Raw genomic sequence first — 20,671 nt, forward strand, 5'->3', positions numbered from 1 at the left:
AGCATTCCTACTTATGGCAAACCCTTTAATGGCAAAGGCTTGAATTATTTAATAATAGGTCTTGTTGTTTTTCTGGTAAGAGGAGCACGGTCTCTTTAAAAACCTTGGCCTCCTTTCCAAAATGTTGCTGAACCATGCACCACCCCCACATAAGCAACACCTGCGTACCTGCAGGGTACTTTCTTCTTGATAGCTTGTATACCTTGATAATATATGTTGGTGGAGTGGTCTCAATTAGTGTGGTGTTGCCATCCATGCATTGCTCTAACGTTTACCAGATTCCCAGTGATTTAATAACTTGCTCTGCTTCTAACAGTCTTTTTGCTGTATTTGCGATCTTGGTAACCACTGTGTTGATGAGTTTTAAAAGGAGAAAAGACTCCGCCTCACCCAGGAATGTATGCAAGGAATAGCAGATCCTAGCGAGAAAAGCACCAAACATGCGCTGTGAGAGCTGCATGCAACAGCCTTCCCAGCAAACTGCTGGTGTTTCAGAGTGGTTTTGCAATGCTGACTGACTGCTTAGGACACGTGTTAAGCTGGGCCAGGGGTCTGTGCCATTGCTATGAATGTGGAGAATGTATAACATGTCCAGTAATCCTCAAAGAGCCTTCTGTGGGCTGAAGAAGTCTGATGGATTTTTAGGAGGAGTGAAGCATTTGGGAATGATACAATATTCAAGGCTTTCAGAAGTCTTTCTTTGCTGAGCTGTATGTGCTGCGCATCCTTCTAAGAAAGAATAGTTAACTTGCAGAAAGGCTGCAGAGGGTAATGCTCATTGCCTCTTGACACACGTGTTATTGAAGTTACAAGAGGGACTGGAGTGGTTCTAACCACTTGGTTAGAAGACTGAGCCAGTTTTCTAACAAACTTGAGGCTACTTTCAGACATTTCTTTTTCTCCTTGGTAGTGTGGAAGGGCTGTGACCTGAGCATTAGCACTGCTCCGTGCTGAGGGATTTCTGCTTTTGGTAAGACTCAGCTGAATAGAACAGGTGTCCTCTAATGGACCCTCTGACACTCAACATGTAAGCAGTATATTGATAGAATAAGGTCATTCAGTGAGGAACAGGGAACTTGAGGCTATCACATTTTTACACATTTAAAGTATAAATGGGGTAAATTAGGTGCTCCCTTGTGATGATGGGAAAAAAAAAAAAAATGGATGAGGTCTTCATCATATGGGAAGGAGGAAAAGAGAGAACAGCGTTAGGGGTAAGGCCAAAGAGGTAAATGCATGCAGGAAAAAATAATCACAGTGCAGAACAGTGTAGGCTGCAGAAAGAGGCAGGGCAGAAAAATATGAGGCTTGCTGGGTTAGGTCAGCAGGAGGTAGAGAGAGGGCTGGCAGAGAAGCAGCAAAGGCATGTGTCTGCCCTCCAGAAGGAGCTGCACAAATATCAGCTGGGGAGGAGCTGCTCTTGCTGTGCTTTATAGGATCAAAGAGCAAGTGGAGTGTTTCTGTGTCTATTTGTATAAGGTATAATGCAATGCAATTCTGGTCCTGATTACTAATAAAAGATAGCATAGACACAATTAAAAAGCACCTCATACGGACCCAAGTAGAAAAGATGAGACAAGGCTTGGCAAACCACTGGCTGACCTAGTCTGTCACTCCTTATTTTGTTCCTATTTATTCATCATAGGGCTAATTAGTAGTATATTACAGGACTGAGGTCATTAAGACTCAGGCTTCTTTGCATCTTCTCCAGCTAATTTTTAAACTAACTGGAGTGTTTTGGTAGACAATGCTGCTGTTTTCCATCCCCCAGCCCCCTCACCTTTTGTTTTGGCATTTACACGTGGTCACTGCCTTTAGTAGGGCTTCCTTTCAGCATATTGCAGTGGCTGGAGACTTCCCAGAGTAGCTGTGTTTCTTTCCTGTTTCTTGTACTGCTGTCCTGAAACAGGTGGGAGCAGCATGCAGACTCTGCCCCATGCACCTTACATCAAAAGGACCTCACTTGGTATGTGCAGACTGGGAACTGAGCTGCACTGCAGAGAACTTCAAGGATGACAGCGCTGGAAAATCAAATCAGCTTTAGAGAGAGAAACACACAGCTGGGTCTGCACTGATAACAAGCATTTTCAATCACTAAATCATGAAAACTGCACCATGCAGGGATAATTGTCTCTTGTAAATGGCACTGTAGTAACTAGGAGGCCAGTGATCTGTATTTAATGTGATTATATACCACGAATCAACGATAAGGCAGGCATTGCTTCTCTGATTCACTTTTGTCGAAATTGAAAGAACGGAAAGTAAAACAAAAATCAGAGCAAAGCAAGTATAAAAAATGTGAATGCTTTTCAGCCTAAAAGTTCCAGAAATTAATTATTCTATAGCCTGATACAGTCAAACACTACGTATCTATGAAGAACAAAAGGTTTGTAAATTCACTTTGGCCTTAGCCATCCATCTGTGGGCAGTGTTATGCGGTGCGGGAGGTAGGAGACCTGACTGCTTGCAATCCTCTGGGCATTTTCCTCTCGAGCCATTGGTGCTATGTGGTGCCCTGGCTAAACTTTAGGTTGGTTAATTACCTTCTGACTAGTTAGTTCTTCAGGAAGCATCATTGTCACTGTCTTTAATGAGTCTGAGATAAAACTTTGTATGCTTTGTTAGAGCACAACAATTCTATGTAAAATTCTATATGTATATTGTGTTTTGCAGGCAAAGATAGTGACTGGAACCAAAGAGACTCAAACCAGAATAAGGATGAACACACACTAGATCAGAATCTGGGGAAATGAGGTGAGGTTAACAGTTGAGTAATTAGTGGTGTGAATGAGCAGAAATGTGAGTGTAAAGGGAAGAGAATGGAACTGTAAAAGAATATGTTGTGTTATCTGCTCCGTTATTGCATATGTCTTTCTAGAAAATTCTCATGATGTTTGGAGTCTGAAACCAACTTACATTTCTGGCTTTTTGTGTCCCAGTATTGACAAACTTTAAAGTAGGATTTTGAAAAAATAAGGCTGGCAGGTTATACCGGGATCAAAGAAACTGAACAATCTTCCTTTCTCTATTACATTGCCTCTGAAAATGCCATGCCCTCAAGCAAAACCAAGGATGATTTTTTTAATTAATCACAAGGCATGACTGTAATTTTATTTCTCATCTGAGAAATGAGAAATCTGCTCCCAGCAGCACAATGACTCTCAACTACGACCAACCAGGACTAGATTGGGGTATCTCAGACATCTGGGAAATTAACTGAGAATTGAAACAGTGCATTAGCAGTTGTCATCTAAATCCTATGTCAGAATCCTAAACTGTTTCTTAATCTATCCATGTTTTCCCTGGAGTGTATCTTATCTGTGCACTGACACACTGACCAAGTTTGACATATTCTGTTCAGGATTTGATGAGATCACAGTGCAAGACTGTCTAACTGCAGGCCATAAATTGTTGCACTCTTCCATCTGGTTGCTCTCTGACAGGCATATGCTTTGCTTAATCGGGGTGATATACTCTCTGTCAGTGCCATCTTCTAGGTGCTGAAAGCCTTAGGAGCATGAACAACTGAACTGTAGGGGTTTCACATGCCGTGTGACAGTACTTTGCAGAAGCTGGACCAGCTGTGCATTGGCTGAGGCTAATTTCTGATTACAGGTTTCCAGTTAGAATAAGGCAGCATTGCTATATCTTGCTATTTGCGGTTACTGAGGGACTTCCTTGTGATGATGATGTCCATATTGAACATTTGATCCTTGTCTGTAAAAGTGATACGTTTCTGCACTCAGATCAAATGCTTCATACTGAAATCTAATTGTCTGAAGAGGCACATGGGTACCTTAGTCTCATTGACTGTGGAACTTAGAATACCACTTTCCGAAGTATTGGTGAGCCATGAGGTCTCTTCCTCTGACATCAGCAGAATCTCTGGATATGCATGGCATAGTTCAGTCCTTAGAACTATGAGGGCTGTCGGCCCATGACATTAAAGGCAGTAGAGGTTGAACCTCCCTGCCAATATCCCTTTACATGTTGCTGCCCTGTGACAGATGGCAGCAGAGGGGCAGTCTGACAAAATGATGTCTGAGGTAGAAGTGCACGTAAAGCAAGGATTTGTCACTGAATTCTTCCATGCGGAAAAACTGGCACCCACCGACATTCATTGACACTTGCTGAATGTGTATGAACAAAGAGTGTCAGTACAGTGAGGCAGTGGGCAGTGTGTATCAGCAGTAGTGATAGCGACGTGAAAGACAAGCCATGATCCAGGCAGCCATGCATGTTTTCACCAGCATGGTATGCAGTCTGTTGTTCATTGCTGACAAAAATGCATAGCTAATTGTGGTGGCTCTGTTGAAACGCAGTGTTTTGTAGCTGCAAATTTGCTCTATCAGGTAGCATTATTATGTTTTGTACCTGTTGTAGTTTCCAAGGAATAAATAGGAGGCATTACTTTCGGAGCAAACTACGCATAGTATTAGTGGGCTAAGATAATTGTTTGTCATTCAGGTTGCCTACACTGAAACTGTATTGATTTGATGTATTCAGAACTTCATCAAATATTAATTATCCTAGGTGTGTGCTTCAGGCAGAATGTGTAGAAAATGTCAGAGAAAATGTTTCAGCCTTTCTGAGAACAGGACAAAGAAATGAACAGATTGTTTTGCCAGGGCTGAAAATGTTAGAGAACTTTTGGGAAAATATATCAATTTGGCAGGAAAAGGAGAGATGATTTTTCTTTGACAGGAGATGAGCAATGAGGTGTAAAACAGCTTTATCTTAGCCTCAGTTTTGCAACTAGGTATTGCCAAAGCCCTTTCTGTAATGGTTCGCTACAGCATAATCTGGTGGGGAAAACAAAATCACTGTGTGTTATTTCTGACCACTGTTTGTTCTGTTCTTTGAATGTGACAGATCTTTTGGAAAGAACATGTATAAGCAATAGAGGATGGGCGTCAGGACCCGCCGCGACTGAGTACTTAAGATGATAACAACCACATTGATCCTGATAGGTCCTTGCTTTCAGCGGCCTAGTTTTGCAGTTTTTGGCTTATAGTGAGGACTTATAGATTTGTGCAATAATATATGAAATGTAGAGGGGGTTGCTTTTAAATCTACTCAACTTGTTTGTAAAAAATTTGGCTATTTTTGATCTATGAAGGAAAGACGGAGCTTAAAATTGGTCCTAATGCCTTTGTCTTGTGGGCAACATTTTCCAACACTTTGCATGACTGCCAGGATGTCTGAAGCCTATGATGTCATTTCCTCCTGAAAGTGCAAACAGAAACCAATACATATACATTTATTCTCAGGACTTGTCAGTTATGGAGAAGTCACTAAGAACTCATTACCTTGGGATGACTAATTAATTACTAATTTACTTACTCTCCATAACAGAGTAAATAAGCTCATTCAGTTCCTTGGTCCTATCATTCTTTGTCTTCTTTATTCACCAAAGAGCCCAGCTTACAGTAGCTCTTCTGAACTCACATGTGCTGTTGTACTTGAAATGAAAGAGTTTTTCCTCGCTTCAAAAGAAGTTCACTATATCTGTTACAGTTTCATAAGCACTTCAGCTGGCTGAAGCCATTCACCCTTTCTCCCACCGTATTCCTGCTCCTACGCAGGGTCAGCACAAGGATTTGGACAACCACACAGTGAACCTTATCAGGGAACTGATTCAAATTAAAAATGAACTTGGCCCCTGAAACATTTGTTTTTCCCAGCCGCGCCAGTTCCCTAGGCCTGTTCTGTCTGCAGCTGCACCAGCAACTGTGCCAGCACAAAGGAGGAGGGTGACACAGGGTTAGGGATGAGCAGCTCTTGTGGGAGAGAAAGGGTGGGACTGTTTTACTGCTGACTTATGCAGCCAAAAGTGACACCGGCAGTGTGAATTAGAATTGCATTGGTTCAGGAAAAAAATGATAGGAGGGTTCTGAATTCCTTGAGATTTATACTAAGTGCTGTTTATATGGGGAATGGAAGTGGAGCATGAGAGCTTTTTCTTTTAAGTTTTTAATCCATTATGGGGTTCTTAGTGTGGAATGAGCTCATTATTTTGGGTATGAAAGAGATAGATCTCTGTATCCAGTTACCATGATCTGCTGAGCCAGTCTCATCCCAAGGTCCCTTTAGTCCACAGGCAGTAGCGTAGCAAGCTATAACGCACTGCTGCTCCTGCAGCATCAGTTTTTAGTGTACTCGTCCTACAGTGCAACCAAGTGACCAGGAAATGAGAGCCCATAACTGCCAAACCACCTCTGATTTCTCCTCTCATAGGGTTATTAGCTTTAATTTTGTATCTGCCACCTGTCTGAATAAACTTTAATGTATCATTCTGTGGTGGGTTTTTTTTACAACAAAATGTAACTGGGACAAGGCTGTAAGAACTTGAAAATAGTAATTAAAATGGGAGATAAGATTAGTCTTAGTGGTGTCTTCCAAGAAGCCAATAATAGAGCAAGGTTGTTCCAGTTATGTAAATCTTTTAAAGCTGAGTGACTAAAGGGAAATTTAATTTTAAAAGAACCAGCAATGTTTGATTACATGGGGTCCACTATCTGTTATAAAATGAAAGCCAGGATAAAGCAAATCTACCTTCAAAAGCTCCTAATAGTGCCAGACAAGATCCAAAGGGAAAATTTCATTCCCTAGAAAGTACAGCAGTGGTGCAGCATAGTGGGCAGGAGTTCTGTGCTCAGCTGCAGTCAGAGCAGATCACAACCCAGTATTCCTCCCCTCCTTACCAGTGATAAAGTATTGCTGGAGCAAAGTCCTTACATTAGAGTCTACAGAGAAAACAACCAATAAAGGAGATAAGGGAGTGCCATGCTTAGCACTTTTTCTCTGCCCAAACCTCTCAGATTCATAACTTTTAATAATGATCTTGGCAGCTTTAGCCATATACTTTAATCTTAGGCAAATCATGAATTTTGGTTTGAATCCCATCATCTCATGGGTGGAAAAGATGAATGACTTCCCAATCTGATCAAAGACCTTTTTGGCATCTAGAAATAGATTTAAAGCAGAAGTCTTATTTAATGCAACAAAGGAAAATGCATATAATAATCTTGTAAAATTATCAGTTCCACATCCTACTTACTCATAGTAGGCCAGATTAGCAAGGACTACTGTGTTAGAGTGAAGATGTTCTTCTGCATGAGCGTGGCAGGCACTCAGGCTGCTGAGACACTACTTTTATGCTGTAGGAGAGCAGGGAAGGAAGGAGAGCTGCCCCAAAGCCTGCTTTGCCCCAGCTATCCACCGATGCCAGCAGAGCACTTGGCAGCACAGACAATCAGGAAGAAGGGGAACAGGAGAACTGTGTCCTCTTTAACATGGACAGGGCATCAGATGAGCAGCTCAGTCATTGCTGTCCTTTTGGTGCCCCATTCAGTTGCCCTTTGGAGGCCACTGTTCAGTTGAACTTCAGAGTCCAGTTGCACTGTCACACTCATGCTGCTGTGCAGACTGAAATGGCTTGGCCCAGCTCAAATCTAAGTGCTTTTCTCAGCAGTGGAAATCAGATGCCAGTGCCGTAGTGCCGTGGCTAAGCAGTGCCCTGAACCCAGATTTTTTGGAGAAGTTTGGAGAAGTATACCGAGCTCTGCACTATTATGGTGACCTCTTAAAAATACACCTCACCTTTTCTCACATGCTGTTTTTTTGCCGGAGGCATCTTTCCCAAACCTATTTGTGTGACTGCTGAACAATCTGCATATGCAATTTTAATAATGCTGTGGTGGGAAGCTTGTTTAGTACCTCACCTATTCAAAGAAGAAGACAAGCCGTGGAGAATAGAGGTTGATGAGTGCTGTTTTACCAGACCAGAAAGAAGGAAATTATGAAATCAGGTGTCCTTAAAAAAAAAACCAAACACATTGTTCTTCCTGACAGAACTGCCTCTGCTTTCAGAAAATGCTGTCTGTATTTTCCCACGCTGGGGCAACACTGTAATGGCCAAAAAGAAAATGACTCCGGTGATTTTAATGCAAATAATAAGTTGTGTGTTTGATACAATTTCATTGACCTTGAAGTTCTATTTTTTGGGCAGAAACCTTGTGAAGTAGAGGTAAAACAAAGCGTTTGGTGATAAACCTTCTCCAAAAGGAAGCTGCTATCACTGGAATTTCTGTGGGTAAACCTGGTAAAACATAGGCCTGCCTTGCTGAGATTAACAGGAAATAGTAAGTCATAATCTGCATATAAACTCAGCGTAGGTTATGGTTGAAATCTGGCAGTAGTGGTAGCAGTTGTTGTCATAGTATTTCTTAAATGTTTGTTACATGGTGTGACTGGATGGAAATATGCGGTGTCACTGGGTATCCTTTCACACTGCGCCTTCTGATACACTGTTTCTGAGAGAAGGATGTTAGAAGTGGTCAGGCAGGTGCTTGGTGAGATTTTAACACGTGTACAGGAGATTAATGTTTCCTTTGAAAACGTTATTAGAAATTTATTTGTGTAAGTATCCCAATTCCATTGAAATTCAGGTTTAGGGCCTTATGGCTGACAGTGTGATCAATCAGACTGATGTACAGGTAGGCTACAGCAGGGACGGCCCATTTTGTTTCCCTTTATAGTAAAAGCACATATTAATGTGATCCTCCCCAAGCCTCAATCTAAGTAGAAAATAATTTAATTCTCTTATGCCAAAGCAAACCAACCAGTCAAGCCTAACGACAACAAAAGAGGTAAAAATGTGGTTCTAACGAGACACCTGACAAACTGCAGTGCTGCCCTAATTATTGTCTTGTCGTATCTGTTTAGTGTGAATCATGCACTGAGTAAATGCTGGAGCAGTGAGATGCCATGAGCCTGCTGCCCGGCCCAGCCCTGCCAAGGCAGCGTGCTGAGCAGCCCAGGCTCTGGACGCATGTTGGGCCTTTTCCATGTGTTCTCCATGTTGATCACTGAGACACTGTGGAGCTCTTGGGGCAGGCAGCGTGGTCTTGCTGTGTTTAAGAACGAGGCTAATGCCATCCCTAGAACCTGCTGGCGTGTGTACAGTGATGTTATGATGTCGGTGCGGGTGCATCATCATCTTTTCCTGTCTTTCACTCGTTGCTTCCCATCTCCTCACAGGGATGATGGCTTGGTGAAAGCCCAGGAACGTGCTACAAACATGAGCTGCCGTTCATTCATCTGCACTGTCGCTTATCCTTCTTCAAGCGGGCTCCGAACCTTCGGCTGGATGCGGCTCCCAGCAGCTGATAGCGCTCGTTCATTTCAAGGCCGTGGGGTGAGCACATGTGAGCGCACGCTATCACACATCAGGAGCGACTCAGTAAGCGCCGTGTGGCACAGAGCGCCGTTCAGTCAGCGCGCTGAGCGCGGCCAACGCGGCGGAGGCCGATCCCCGTGCGGGGATCAAAGCAGCGAGCGCCGTGCCGGGTGTGTGCGTTCGCAGCGCTCCTAGCGGGGCACGAGCCCTGCTCGGCGGGGCGGTAATTTGGAGAGGATCCCTTGCCGGGCCGGGGCGTGCGCGAGCGCGTGTGAGTGTGTGTGTGTGCATGTATGTGTGTGTGTGTGTGTGTGTGTTGGCAGCGGTAAGTGGAGGCTGGGCGGCTCCGACTGCCTGACGCCAGCGCGACCAGATCAATCCCGGCGCGGAGGCAGGGCGGGCGCGGGGCTCGCCCCCTGTGAGCGCCCGGCGGCCGTAGCACAGCCGGTAACAGCTTCGCGGCCCCTCGGCTGCGCCCTTCTCCTCCTTCTCCTCCTCTTTCTCCCCGCCGGGCCGAGCCGGGCGAGGGTCCCCGGCGCGTCCGGGAGAAGCGGCTCCGCGCCGTCTCCGTGCCGGCATGATGGCGTCCCGCCCCGCCGCCGGGCCCCGCTTCCCGGGTAGGTGCGGGTGCCGCCGCGGGCTCGGAGGGAGGGGGGCCCCGCGGGAAGCCGCTCCTCCGCCCGGCCCCGCTCTCGCCGCCGGCCCCATTGTGCCTCGGGACGGGACGGGGCGAGCTCCCGCCTTTGTGTTTACGGGGAGAAGCTTTGCGCCTCGGCCGGCCCCAAGTTCTGCCTGCGTCGGGACTCGATCTTCCTTTCTTTCTCTCCGCAGCCCCCTCCTCTTTTTCTTTTCTTTCTTTTTTTTCTTTTTTTTTTTTTTTTCTCTTTAATGACAAATCTCTGCTTAGAGGTCAAGGAAAGTTCACTAAATTTTTTCTTCCTTGCCGTTAGAAGGTTGGGATGCACGACATTTCCTCCTCCTCAGCGTAGTTTCTTCATATGCTCGGGGCTCTGCAGCCAAATTATCTTATCCTGAATATAGATCTTCAAAGCTGATTGAAATCTACCGGTGTGGAAATACTCAGTCATACACTGGGAAGGATCTGGGCCAAATCCTGACTTGGTTTTTTTTTTTTTTTGTATAAACCGAAGTCAGTGGGAGTTGTGAGTGTGGAAGCAGTGCTGTGCTTACTCTTTGTTAGCAGATCCGTCTGCAGATATGTGCTCTGACCTTCCAGTCTGCTGTTATGTTGGACAAATAGCTGTAACTTAGTCACAATGAGCAGTTATCTGTACTGTCGTGTGTTTTAAGGGAAAAAATTGTTTGCTGGGTGTGAATCGAGTTAAGAGTGTTATTTGGGAAGGAGAGATGTTGTGAGATGGAGGTGAGTGCAAGTGGATGTGTATTCCAGACACAAGCGAGTGGGAAAGCTCATTGCTGTGGAACATGGCACAGTTTAATGCATGTCAGTGCTTGAGGATGCAGCATCTTGAGGCTGACATGTTTTAGGAAGGGGCTGTGCTGTACACAGCTTAAGACTGCTTTAGCAAACAGACTGCCAGTCAAAAAGCAAAAAACGCTGTGTAGATAAGCCTGCCTTCTTGGTGAAGATTCACTCCAGTCGATCCGTGTGTTTTTAAGCCGCACTCAAGAACAGCACTAAGAACTAAAGCTGACCTGGCCCACAGAGGCTGCATTTCTTCCCGGGCATGTGTGTGCCAGCAGCTCTCCAACCCGTGCAGCTGCCGGCCCTGCGTGTTGGCCTGCCAGACAATGGGAACGAATCATGTGAGGAAACTCGAGGTGTCAACATTGGCTTAATTTTTTCTTTTGCTTGTCTGTAATTACTCTGCTGAATTACAGGAGATTAGTTTGTTAGTTGCAGCTGATGAGTAGCCCTTCTATTTTCACACCGAGCCAGAGAGCTGTGCTGTGAGGCTTGCTAGGGGTTCTTATTGGATTTCGGTGCAACTTTGGAGTGCTCGCTTCATCCTTGTGACCCCAAGATCCTCAGGATGGCACTGAGAGCTCTGTAGCCCCTTTTGGGATTCCTGCTCCGGCCTTAGGGATCAAACCCTCATAGTTTACTGCAGACTGCAAGGAGGAGCTTGAGAGAAATTTCCCTGGAGCTGGGTGAGCCCGAGTCCTCCACAGCTACCAGCGAGGATCTGTTCAAGGCACGATCAGGTTACCCTAAGGGCAGGGATTTGTCCTTGCTGCAATTTTGACCCCACAACCACCGGGTATGTAAACAAATACATTTTTTTTTCTTACTCTGTCCTGTTTGCCTTGCCTTCTTGTCCACCCTTAACGCTGTGATGATCCTGTGCATTGCAGAAAAGTGACTGAATAAACAGATGAAGGTCTTTCCGTTTCCATATAAATATTAGCTGTCAAGTCAGATGCATGAAAGCTGATGAGCTTTTGCTGTTCCTCTGTAGCTTGAACAGAAAGTAAGGAGCTGAATGTATGGAAAGGTAATACAGCGGTTCAGAAAAGTACTTAATGTGTTCCAGAATATTGGGAATTATTCAGGTTAAATTCAGAGTTTAGTTCTTAGTATAAAAATTTTAATTTTGAGAATGAAGGGATTGTAGGGTTTTGTTTTGTTTTTTTTAATGGAAGCATTAATGTGCTGTATATCACATCTGGCCAGTGTGCTTTCTGAGGTCCAAGCTGCGTGTGTAAAATAGAAGCTTATTTGAGTAGTCTTAGCGAGCCTAATGGAGGCATCATCTCAGCTTTATAAATAATGTAAGTTGTGCATAATGTGGAGTCCCTGGAGATTGCAGAGAAAGCATCATTACCAGCCTCTTCAACTTGCTGGAGATCTTAAATTGATTTACAGCACTGAACTGGTGCAAAATGATACATCAGGATGACATGGGGTCAACCTGTAAAAGTCTATGATGTGAGGCCGTTAGTTCAGTCATCATAATTAAACTGTATTATGAGGGCAGCAAAGCGAGTGTGTGTGACACATCCCACTGTGCTTCAGATGGGTGGCTTAAGAACCGAATAAAGGGAACACCATGTTTATTATTTAGGTGATGCAAAGAGTAGCTGAAATCTAAGCTTGTACTGCTGTGTAGAATAAATGCTGAACCAATTTAGGTTGACTCTTAACCTTTTCCTTGCAGTCGGTAGCAGCTGAAATAGATGGAATGCGTGTGCAGCATGGAGGTGTGTGGAGCAGAAGTGATTGTGAGTGGGCATCTCTGAATTAATGGATTATTTTCTCTAGTCTCCAAGGCACCTGGACTTCACCTGCACGCTGTGCTGTCAGATATCAAATGGGCAATTAGGCAAAAAAAAGCTGTTTCTCCCCTTAGTGTTTTTGTCATAGTAAGTTCTGTAACTGCCTGTAGAAATGTGTTTGTACATCTGAGTTCTTTTATAAGACAGCATTTATTTGTAACTTGAAATATATGAGCAAACTTATTTTAGAACAGGGGCAGTGATTCTGAACGTGGGTTGGTGTGGATAATCCTACCTTCTTGGTGAAGGCAACTGCAAGCTTCACATTCATGTTTATGCTCTAAATAGCTTAGAAAGGAAAGTAGCACGTGGAAAAGTGTTCACTGTATTGCATAACAAACTGTCTTGCACTTCTGCTGATACAGTCGCTGACAAGTGTTCTGGGCAAATCCTCTTAAAACTTCTCTTCTTCCCAGGGCTCAGTGTGTGAGTGGGAGATGTATGAAGTTTTGTTTTATTAGTAGTTAAACCAACTTTCCATACCCAAATTGGTGAGGGCTCTATGGCTGCACCTCCTGAGCTTTCTCCCTCTCCCCAGAAAGAAACATCTCTTATTTTTAGTCTCAAAGGTAATGAAAAAAGCGAATTTTGAGCAATGTGGGAGAAATGAAGAGAAAACCAGGTACTGGCTGTGGAAGAGCTGTTAGCCTTCAGGTTCTGTTGCATCTCAATAAGAGATGCAAACATGGCCTGACATGCCGGTGGCTTAAAGGCTCACATTCGCAGGCATCTTGCTCTGCTCCGGCTGTTTTACTCCAGCTGCAGTGGTGTAACTTCAGAAGCGCCTAGAGGACTTGGTTTTTTGCGTTTGAATAGCAGGCTTTGCTTGAGGTGGGAAAGCAGTGATTTTAAAATTGATACTTTTTTCCTCATTGATAGAGCTGTGTCCATGCGGGCTGCTGTATAACATCCATTTCCATGCGAGTGTGGCTATTTAAGATTGAAAACAACGAGGGAAAATGTTGGATTAGGCCTTTTGTGAAGGGCTTTGCAGGGAGCGGTCCCGGGTGATGAGAAGGACACTCTGAGCTGTTAATGGCTGTCACAAAGATCTCTATCCTCCTCCGAGGACAAACGCTTATTTGCATTAGAGAAGCTTTTTTGTTGTGTGTGTATTTGAGTGAGGCTGTCCTTGTTGTGGTTTTTTTTAACGGGTCAGAGAAACAAAATATTTCATAAAATAAACAGACTGATTTCGGGGAATGTGAAGTATTTTACAGAGTGAAGGTGGGTCCTACGGAATCTCTTTGTACTTCAGTTTTATACCATTATTTGTTGGCGTTGGGAGAATTTGCTTGCTGAACGGAGCGATGCTGGAGCGCACTACTTCAGATTAGGTTGGGTGAGGTCAAGTACTCGGTGCCGCCCAGTTGCATAGATGAGTCAATCTTTATCTTTTTTGATTCTGGGAAGGATGGAGTTTCCAGTGTAGCGAACTTGTCTAGTACAGCTGTTCTGAACACCTGCACAATGCAGACATCCTGACATAACTCATAATTGATCTGGGCCAACGTAGCTTTGATTTCAGTGCAGGCAATCTACAAGGGAGTGTGTTGTTAGAATAGATGTCACACGTCTATTTCATTTTGTTGTTCTTCCGCCTTCTTCCTGGCATGCAGAGGTGAAGTGTGGGGTTCAAGGAAGAAGACAAATTATTTTTAAGCGTGCTTTTATCTAAATCATTGTATTTAGGCAGTGTTCAAAGCAGTGCCATCCAAAGGAACTAATATGTTGACTTAGCATGGGGGCAAATAGTTAACGTAGTTCACCAGTGAATTTTGAAGCATTAATTCATATTTCTTTGACTATAAAGGGAACACTTTCCAACTTGGAAACACGGGACTGTCTGAATAGCATGTAACCGAGTTTAGAACTTGCAAATTTTTGTCATTAAAATCATTTAAATGCCAATTCATGTCAGAGTGATCAATGACCATCAATGTGCTGTTGGTTAACTTGGAAATCAGGTGTCCATTAATTTCTTTTTGACTCTGTTAATGGAATTTTAGACAGAATCTTGAGGAAGTTCTCTTGCTTTTGTGCACATCCTGTGTTGAGTCGTCTGCCTGCCAGCTTTAACTGATGGACCTGGGAATTATTTTACCATGTATTTTGTGTGTAAGGTGGGTTTCAGGATTTACCGTGTTTCTTCTGCAGAATGTATGTGTTTAAAAGCTTTCCTAGGCAGAGGAAAGCAAACAGAAAACCATGTGTGCATATAGAACTAACACTTAATACTCACGTGGTAGCTCAAAAAGGGTTTTATGATTTCCAGGAAAAACTTGATGTTCACATCCCTTGTATCATGCTGTGACCATAGTTGATAACACTTTTGCTTGCTTTTCTTCCTCAGTTTGTTCAGTACTAGAAGAATAAATTTTCAGTAATTTCAGTGTTTTCATAAAACACTGATTTGCTGAGGATGTTTTTCTGGTATTTCAGACTTTGGCACAGCCTTAAACACCTGATATTCAGTGATAGCAGCATTCTGCCTGGTGTAATGCGAGGAAACCAGGGCATAAATCTTTTAGGATAGGTTATTCTTACTGTGGCATAAAGGTGGGGTTATTCACACTCAGTAGGTGTACTGTATTTACACTTGCACATATCAATGCCTAAAATAACATACACTGCTGATGGAAGTTATTTGGGCCAGATAAAGGTAGACTAAAGCAATATGAAGTTGAGGAGTGCCTGAAAATTGACCAAGGTGTACGGATAGTAACAATTTGTATATAAATGATTAAATACTTATGAGCATAAAGTCGTTTTGGTTTATGAAGTTACTGTCTGAAAAGTCGTGCGATAAATTGGGGCTCCCACTGAAATGTGCTTCTGAGAGTGGTAGGAGGGAATCTTTGCTGCTTGGAGAGGTACTGTTAATGAGCTATGTATTTGATTTTATTCTATTCATGATATGTTTTCTTTGAATATTGATATGGAAAGAATTAATGCAGCGTACTTGCTGCCTTACTTTACTAGTGGGGACTTTGATTCAGCTGATGTGAGGGACCAGGTATGTGGTCTCAGAGAGAAAACTCAGTTTTTCTCCAAGATACATTTGGATGTCTGTGTTGGGGGGGGGGAGGGAGAAAGGGGGCGGCAAAGGGGAAGGGGGTAATGTGGAAGCAAAAGAAAATCCTGACATCTCCCGCTGTTTCATTTGATAAGTTCTTTAAGGTTACCAACATTGTTTAATTCTCTGTGGTGTCCCAGTAAATTACAAAGTGGATAGCAAGTGTGTGAGAATTTTTTTAACTCTTTGTAGTTCTTTTCTTTCTAGTTCTCCCAGCACATGGTAAAACAAACACTTGTTCATGTCCCTGTAGGGAGAGAAATTGGCAGAACGCCTTTGCTCACTGTTGGTCATTTGTCTTTTTTTCTCAAGGGTTTTTAAACTGCATTGTATGAAGCAAGAAAGCTGCTCCCAAGCTAGACCACAAGCCCCAACTTAGGAGTGTTTGCAAAAGTTAGAATTTGCTCATTAATGTTCTGTTTCTTAAGGGTCTTTCTCTTGGCAGCTTGTGCTCTGTTATTAAATTTGCTCTTTTTTCCTTGACCACTGCTGTGCTTTGCTGACTAGCATGGGCTTCAGCTTCATCTCTGTTCACCTGATAAATGCAGTGAAGAATGATCTTTCAAAAGATGTGAGTTTTGACCTTGCTGCATATCTAGGGAAACCTGGCTAGTGTATATAATTTCCATCTCAGCTGTTAGACTTTCTGGTTCTCCATTGTTGCTCACTTCTGACTTTGCAGCCTGGCATACGTAATAATAGACCCTTTATTTTAGCCACATGAGTGTCAGTGTTAAGTGCTTCTACTGAAGCGTAGTAGCTGAAGGAAAACACTTTGTCCATGTTAGCTTAAAAAGCTGGGATAACTTGATTATAGTTTCTGTAATATATGGTATTAGATTTCATCTGGGAAATGTTTTATAAATACTCTCAGCTTAAAATCTTGTATTATGGAATATTTTTGGACAGATGACTGTGAAATCACTTCTATATTTTCTTCAGATGCTGGATCCTTTAGCTATTTAGAACCAGCTGAGGCAGAGGTTTTGCTTTGGGGATGGGGCAAGGTGTTGCAAATGGTATGGGATGCCACAGAGGCTGAAGCACTCATTGAAGATAATGCTTAATCTCTGTCCTGATTGTCATTTAAAATTAGAAGGGTGGTAGTTCCACCAAATGGAGAGGACCCCAACAGCTCAGTTTTCCTCTGCAGCAGCCACGGGTTTCCTTGCTGGGTAACTGCTGCTCAAGCTGCTTGAAGTGGTGGAAGTGTTCTGCAGAATATTGGTAATTGTTTTTGCCAGGCTAGGAAGGTGAATGGGCTAATAGACTGAGCAGGGGAGGGAATTATGTTGGAGTATTGAAGCTGGCATAAGGGGATGAAGGAAAGCCTGGGAGCAAATTGTGAGAGCTGCTCAAGTGCTTGCAGACCGGTGACCTTACTGGCTGAAGGCAGCTGTTGGAGGTAACCCATTGTAAATGAGTACTCCCAGATGAAGGCTTCCCCAAAATGCTTTCCAAGGAAAGGTCTAATTTACAGTTTTCCCAGATGCTTATGTTGGTGATTAGCATGATGAGGTGAGACTGCCAACAGTTATGTCAGTCACAAAGCCCCGGTGTAGTTATATTGGCAGCAAAATGACAGTGATTAATGATACAGTGTATCTTATGGGGGGTGAGGGAGGATGGGTGGAGAAGAACATCTGAATAAGCTTTGCTGGTCAAGTACTGTTCTTCTGGTATAAGATGGAAACTACAGTAAGAATGTTTTCCTATTTTAATATGATTTGTGAACAGAATATCCTGTAAGAGATAGGGCAGATGTGTTTTTTCTTTATTTTTCATGGGGAAAAATATGACCTGCAAGTTTAATGCCTCCTGCGTTTACAGGATGAAATAATTTGAAACAACTGCTGGACCAGGTACAGTTAGTTGTCATTAGCAAGAAACCAGAGGAAAGCAAGTTTCCATCACCCCTTTGCCCAGCTTCTTGCCTTTATCCACTTGGCACACAGGGATTTCTAGTCTTCCAGGCCTTCCAGCAAACTGGGGTTGTCTGAGCCTGAAGTCTTGTTACTGGGAGAACCTGGCAGCCCAGGAGTGCTGGTTTCATCCTCAGAATTAAAGGCATCTAGAGTCACAGCTTAAAGATGGGGATTGTGAATAGTTATGTGCTCTCTTTGTGCACTGGCATTTAGCCTAGAAGTAAGTAGTCCTGGAGAGCTGCAAGTCCTGGAAGTTCATCCTTGTAATCTTTCTTCATGTCTTACTTGGGGTTTGGAGCTGTCTTATCCACTGTGCTGGGACAACTCTCACTGTTCATTCAATAGTAGGCAGCAGTGAAAAATTTGCAAAGTGTGATGCTTCTTTTTCTAGCTACATTGCTGCTGGCCCCAAAGAGCATGTGCTGATCAGAAAACACTGTGTTTTGGTGTCTCAGCTGTAAGCTTGCAGTATTTCAGTTCTGCGATACCTGAATTTAGTGACTTTTAGCTGGTCTTAGAAAATAACGGTGGGATGAATAATAAGTTCCCTGAATTCTATATGCAGAATCATACAGGTTGTGATAAGTTGTTCTTTTTCTTTTAATCTTACATTTAAAGGTTACTCACTGTTTCTTTGTATGTGATTTGATTTCTCTACCGAAGTCATAAAAAGCTTGTAGATAAGCAGGGTACCAGATAGATAGATAAAAGCCTTTTTTCTCTTGTTGTAAAACTTCCTTATTCCCAGTAAGCACTGTAGGAGGATATCTCCTACTTCCTTTCAAGTTGTGCAGTTGGCAAGTGCTGTATGAACTCTCAGTTCCTATCTGTGGGCTGAAGCCTTGTATGGAATCCTCCAAAACCTTGATCTCAGGAACATGAGAAAATGGTGACATTCTGCAGATGTTCAGATTCAGGGCTGTGAAATGTTTGTGGACTACTGTGGAGCAGTAACTTTGAGATTTGTTCTCTGCTTGTTGGTGGGAGAAAAGTAAGGCTTGAAGTGAGAAAGCAGCTTGCCCTGAAGGTAGTGGTATCTGTTTTCTGAGCACCAGTTCAGCAATGTGTGACACTACTCCTGCTGACAAGGTTTTGCAAGCTTAGGGATGCCAGAAGAAAGCACCAATAACCAATTTACAGTCCGGCATCATCTTTTATCTCAAGTGCTTTACCTTGTTGTCAGCTGGGAGGCTGTTGGCGTGGTTGTCAGAGACCACTTAAATGCCGTTGTAGTGGTGTGTTGGTAACTGTTCTTCCACCAGCACAGTTTTTAATATCGGTGGGATCGTAGTCCTTGCTAGAATTTCAGTGATGCGTAGTTGAAGGCCTTCATACTTTCAGTGTTCTTGGTACTTGTAGCTCGTAGTCCGATAAAGGCCTTTATCAGTCTGCATCTGTGGTGTGTTTTAAATGTGAACCGCAAGATTCCTGACCTGATCTCAGATAAATTTCTGTAAATCTTAGCTGCAAATCTTCTCGTTTTCTTCTATATAAGCTAAAAAGGCAATCCTAAATGGTGTGACTTTGGTCTCTTCCATTTGCAGAGGACCTGCTGGGTTCAGGTGGCTTGGCAGACAGTGGGTGAGCTCTGGGGGGCATTTGCTGTGGTGCAGCAGCTGCTTGTGTCTGTCTGGGTGTGAAGGGAAGAGACCCGTCTTTGTGTGGGCTGCAGTCCAGTCCTGGTTTTCAGAAGGCTGCTAATGGCAGGCGGTAATTAAACAGTGCTTCACTGGAGGGTGGAAATCTGGCAGATTGGGATGTTTGTTTCTGGGCTGTATAAACTTGGCTCGTGAAGCTGTATCATCTTTGAACACTTTCTCTGTCCAGAATAATAGTTGTGAATTGCAGGACCCTTCACAAAATTGAACGTTGATCTTTCACTCTGCATCATTTCAGCAATGTGATAAAGACAGTGTTCTAAAGCAGGAAATACCTCCATTGCTTTTGCAGGCTAGGCAAAAAAAAAGAAAAAAAGCAAAACCAGAGGAATCCTTTTTCAACTAAGTAAAGCGCATGACTGAATGGCTGTGTACCTCAAGATGCTTTTAATGGGGCAATCTGAAGAGGCTGTTCTTGTTTTGCATTTGTAAGTAGTGTTTTGGGGAGTGCAGGGGAGCCAAGCTGTGAAGAGAGTTGTTTATTTTAATGGCCTTTCTTTCTTTGGTTTAATTTTCATCAGTCTATTCTTTACTCAGGCTTGACCTAGTGACAGTTTAATTAGTGAATAACTAATTTTTCCTTCTCGGTTTTTTGTTTCCTCTTGCATTGCTGAAACATTCTGCCTTAAAGCTGGGTATCTGGAGCTGTAATTTAACATCTTTACTTAATCTCTGGTGAATGAGATCTGGGTTACAGTCTTTAGAAGTGGTTTACTGCAGCTGATGTAACTGTATCAGTGCGTGGTCTTGGTAAAATGAATCATTTGTAGGAGCAGCAGCTTGTATAAGCTGAGCATAACTGGATTGCATTTGCAGTGGTTGTCTCCTTAAAAATACGCTATTGTAGAATTACAGTAGATGGGGCCAGCAGAGCCTGTCCCGACTCCAAGCAGTCTGTGCTGTTCTGTAAAGACAAAACACGTCTTGCATTCTATGGACTTCAGTCAAAAAACAAAGTTGAAGCTTTGGAGGAGGTGGGCTTTTTTTTTTCCCCTTTAAGTTTTCCTTTATGTTGCAAATGTATGTTTTAGCTGCCCCTAAAAACAAACAAACGAACAAACCCCTGACAGGGACATGTCAATATATTTTTCCCCCTCTCACCTGTGAAGGAAGTTCCTCCCGCCCTGCCCTGATGAATTGGAGGGAAATGCTTTTTACAGCTGATAAAAAGAAATAAAATTCCATGCCCTTCCCAAAGGAGGAATTCAACAATTGGACAAGTGGCGTGGGACCATGTGTTGGTTTGTAAAAGGATATAGTTTGTAAAGATGTTTCCTTTGATGCCTGTGATGAATATGGATGTGTTTCCGCTCGAGAAGGTTTTGATTAAATTCAGCAATTAGAGCTGACCAGACAGATCTAAATATAGGAAGAGGTTTCAGTTATCCTGTCTTTGTGTGTAGTAACACACCCACGCAGATGTGTGTTTTGTTATTGTTGTAAACAACACCTGTTTTCTGAAGACAGTTCAAAAAGTCAGGAAAGGGGATGATCTCTGTGGAAAAAGGGAGTTGCAGCGGTGTTTTATGATGAAAGGGAAGGCACACTATTTCCCACAGCTTTTTTTTTTTTT

At 43.2% G+C, this 20,671-nt stretch overlaps 1 protein-coding gene across 5 annotated transcripts in view; it reads left to right on the forward strand.

Moving 5' to 3' along the window:
- Positions 1 to 2,678: 2,678 nt before the first annotated feature.
- SMAD1 (SMAD family member 1) overlaps positions 2,679 to 20,671 on the forward strand; it is a 51,077-nt gene continuing 33,084 nt past the window's right edge. Inside the window, exons 1-2 of one of the 5 annotated variants that reach the window (XM_015861158.2) lie at positions 2,679 to 2,754; positions 9,043 to 9,199. The gene's annotated coding sequence lies outside the window, so the exon portion shown is untranslated. Of the gene's footprint in view, positions 2,755 to 9,042; positions 9,200 to 9,486; positions 9,799 to 10,364; positions 11,425 to 20,671 lie in introns of those variants that run through there. The other 4 variants (XM_015861159.2, XM_015861154.2, XM_015861155.2 and 1 more) reach the window with 4 other exon arrangements.

This window comes from Coturnix japonica, chromosome 4 (genome assembly GCF_001577835.2).
Source record: "Coturnix japonica isolate 7356 chromosome 4, Coturnix japonica 2.1, whole genome shotgun sequence".
In the NCBI taxonomy this organism is placed as follows: domain Eukaryota; kingdom Metazoa; phylum Chordata; class Aves; order Galliformes; family Phasianidae; genus Coturnix; species Coturnix japonica.